The following is a 4131-nucleotide window of genomic DNA, read 5'->3' as shown; positions in this document are numbered from 1 at the left end:
GCCACTTCTCTCTTCATGCCCGACCACCAAAACATCTTCTTCAAGTCTTGATACATCTTGGTAGCTCCAGGATGAATGCTCATCTTGCTTTTATGGGCTTCATCCAAAATCAGTCTCCGTAGTTCTGGATCTTGAGGTACACAAATTCGATCCTTGAACCTTAAGATCTCGTCTCTTCCTTCTTGAAACTTTGTCTCCTTCCCTTCTATGGACAAAGCCTTTTGCCTTGAAGTGTCTGGTCGGATGCCTGAAGTTCTCATAAGCATACCCAAGGTCATACCCTTTGGATTCATCCGAATCGCTAGGTTCAAGTCTCTAAACTCTTCGATTAGCTTCAACTCTTTCACCATAAGTGCAGACATGTGTAGAGACTTTCTGCTTAAAGCATCAGCTACCACGTTCGCTTTTCCGGGGTGATATTGAAGTCCAAAGTCATAATCCTTGAGAAACTCCATCCATCTCCTTTGTCTCATATTCAGCTCCTTCTGATCGAAAAGGTACTTCAAACTTTTATGATCACTAAAAACCTCAAATCTCACACCATACAAGTGATGTCTCCAAATCTTGAGAGCAAAGACCACGGCTGCTAATTCGAGATCATGGGTAGGATAGTTTTGCTCATGAGGCTTCAACTGCCTTGATGCATAAGATACCACCTTCTTATCCTGCATCAGCACACAACCTAAACCTTGCTTGGATGCATCACAATACACATTAAAATTAATGTTGGGGCTTGGAAGAGTCAACACCGGTGATGAAGTCAACCTCTTCTTCAATTCTTGGAAACTGTCCTCACACTTCCCAGTCCAAACAAACGGTTTCCCCTTCCTAGTCAATTGGGTCAAAGGCAGCGCCAACCTTGAGAATCCTTCTATGAATCTCCTATAATAACCAGCTAATCCAAGAAAACTCCTAATCTCTGTCACACTAGTTGGAGTAGCCCATTCCATTACTGCTTCTACTTTTGCAGGATCGACTGCAATTCCTTCATTGGAAATCACATGTCCGAGGAAATTCACTTTCTCAAGCCAAAATTCACACTTAGACAATTTAGCGTATAAGTTGTTATCCTTCAAAGTCTTCAAAACAATCCTGAGGTGTGTTGCATGTTCTTCTTTGTCCTTGGAGTATATAAGGATATCATCTATGAAGACCACTACAAATGAATCCAAAAAGCGATGAAATATTCTATTCATGTAATCCATAAACACCGCAGGAGCATTTGTTACACCAAATGGCATCACAAAGTACTCAAAATGTCCGTAACGCGTTCTGAAAGCCGTCTTTGGAACATCTTCCAACCTGACACGAATTTGATAATAACCCGATCTAAGGTCAATCTTAGAGAATATTGCAGCTCCTCTAAGTTGATCCATTAAATCATCAATCCTGGGAAGAGGGTACTTGTTCTTTATTGTCACTTTATTCAACTGCCGATAATCTGTGCATAACCTCATGCTACCATCCTTTTTCTTTACAAACAGAACAGGAGCACCCCAAGGGGATACACTTGGTCGGATAAATTGTTTCTTCAATAAATCTTCCAATTGTGACTTCAATTATTCTAACTCTTTAGGAGCTATTCTATATGGAGCTATTGAAATAGGCCCAACTCCAGGAACTAAATCAATAGTGAACTCAACCTCTCGCAGTGGTGGCAATCCGGGTATGTCATCTGGAAAAACTTCCGGAAATTCAGAAACTACTGGCACTTGAATGATTTTTTGATCAACCTCAACTTTCAAAGAAGACAAGAGAATATATGCAATAGCTCCTTCATTCAAGGATGTCTTTACTTGATTGGCAGTCATAAATTTCAATCCATCTTGATCCAAGACGGAGCCGTCTCGACTTTGAAAGACTATGGTTTTGTCAAAGCAATTTAAAAGAACATGGTTTGCAGACAACCAGTCCATTCCCAAAATTACATCCAAATCAGACATGGGCAAGCAAATCAAGTCAATCAAAAATGTCCTGCCATTGATGACAACATGACAATTCATACATAACATAGATGCCACTACAGGTGCATCGGTTGGAGTAGAGACAATCAAATCAAATGGTAAAGAGTCAATGGGTAGCCCCAATTGCTTCACACGGTTGATAGATATAAATGAATGGGTTGCACCTGAATCATACAACACAATTAAAGGAACTTCATTAACAAAGCACGTACCCTGAATCAAATCTTCTGAGCGAGTAACCTTAGTCCCACTCATGGTAAAAACTTGACCCTTCTTCTTGGGTCTATAAGCAATCATGGAGTTCATCTCTTGTTTCAGCTTGGGGCAATCACTTTTGAAATGTCCTGGTCCTGGCAATGGTAGCATCCACTACCTATTCTTGGGCACATCGATCCATGGTGATAGCGGTGACATTTGTTACACTGTGGAGCTCTATTTTGTTGTTAGTATCATGTTTTAAATACACATATTCTCAATTGTATAATAAAAATCAATTTAATACACTAAGCAAAATCATAATTCAGATTAGGAAAAATATAGGTGTTATACACTTCGACCTCTCGTTTCCAATCTCATTGTAATGTGGGGCATACCTCGCCAATTCCTCGAACTTGGCGACATACTCTCCCACCAACATACTCCCATTTTGAAGCTTCAGGAATTCCATTTCCTTCCTCGTCTTCATATCAGCAAGGAAATACTTCTGCAGAAACTTGTCCTGGAATGTGGTCTAGTTGACCACCTGGTGCTCATGCTCCATCTGCCTCCTAGTAAACTCCCACCAATAATCTGCTTCCTTACTCAGCATGTAAGTAGCATAGGTAACCTTCTGTTCATCGGTACACATGAGTGCCCGGAAGATTTTCTCCAGCTCTTGGATCCATCCATTTGCAGCCTCAGGTGTAAATCCTCCTTCAAATCTTGGGGGTTGACGACGACAGAACTAGTCCAGCCCCTTATACTGAGTCGACCCTTGAGATGATTGAGCCTGATGCTGTTGCTGATTTAGCTGGTGTAGATTAGCATTTACACCTTGGATTGTCGCGGTCATCGCCGCCATGAAGTCCAGGTTTGCGGTTCCTCTTCTAGCCATCTTATTAACCACACATTTAAACTAGGTGAGATACTCTTCTCACTAAAAACTTCCATCGTCGAATTCCAACGACAATCAAATAATCATACTCAAATAAATAACTATCACACAAAGTCACACAAGAAAGCATGTAAGGCCATGCCCAGGTCGAATAGGAAAGAGCCGCTCTGATACAATGTTGTAACGCTCCGAAAAATACTTCTCAAAAACATTGCGGAAAAATGGGTAAATTTTTTTTTTGAATAAAGAGATTGATATAAAATTGTTTCCTTTTTAAAAAATCTTCCTTTTCCAGGACATCACTTTAAGTAACTCGAATGCAGAAAATCAACGTATCGTTATCGAATGATAACTTAACCTGATTCACAATTTCCTGAATAACATAATGTATATAATCGGTTAAGTCAGAATTAGTTCATACAAACTAAGTCAACAAGACGGAAACTACATCGTTGCTAACATATACAAAAATCAAAAAGAGACACAACCCCCACCAAAAACAAAAGGGGCATCGACTGGCCGCAAGCTGACTCAAAAGATTCCAGGAATGCTGGACCCCTCACTAGGGTCCTCCTCCTATTCCGAGTCAGACACGAGGTCGATCACCTCCACCGAACTCTCTACATTTACGAGTTCAATGACCTCGTCCTCCTCTTCCTCTTCTTCCACTTCGTTATGTCATAACCCCGCGGCATAATTCAGAGGGGATGACATTCTCAAAACCTTGGTCTTCTTGCAGGGACCTCCTCCAAGAACCCGGCTCCTCGTGGCTCTACTGGATGACGGAGCACCCAAACAACCTGACCACGTCCTCCGACCGTGGAAGGGAACAGCGCCACACTCCTGACTGGCGGGTACCGAAGTCCATTCTCTAGAGACCTTAGCCCCCTTGGCGGCAAGGTGAAAAAAGTGTCAATGTAGGTGTCAGGCTGAGGGATCATCATCGATTGGGGACTGTGTATGTGTATTTGTGCCCATCCCTATCTCATTGTCCCATTGGGGACATCGTGAAGTGATAGCCTCGAATGTGAGTGTTGTTGTTGGCCATCTACATAGCAAATATAAACAAAACAA

The sequence above is a fragment of the Lupinus angustifolius genome, chromosome LG05 (assembly GCF_001865875.1).
Source record: "Lupinus angustifolius cultivar Tanjil chromosome LG05, LupAngTanjil_v1.0, whole genome shotgun sequence".
Lineage (NCBI taxonomy): Eukaryota > Viridiplantae > Streptophyta > Magnoliopsida > Fabales > Fabaceae > Lupinus > Lupinus angustifolius.
This window is presented reverse-complemented; position numbering follows the sequence as displayed.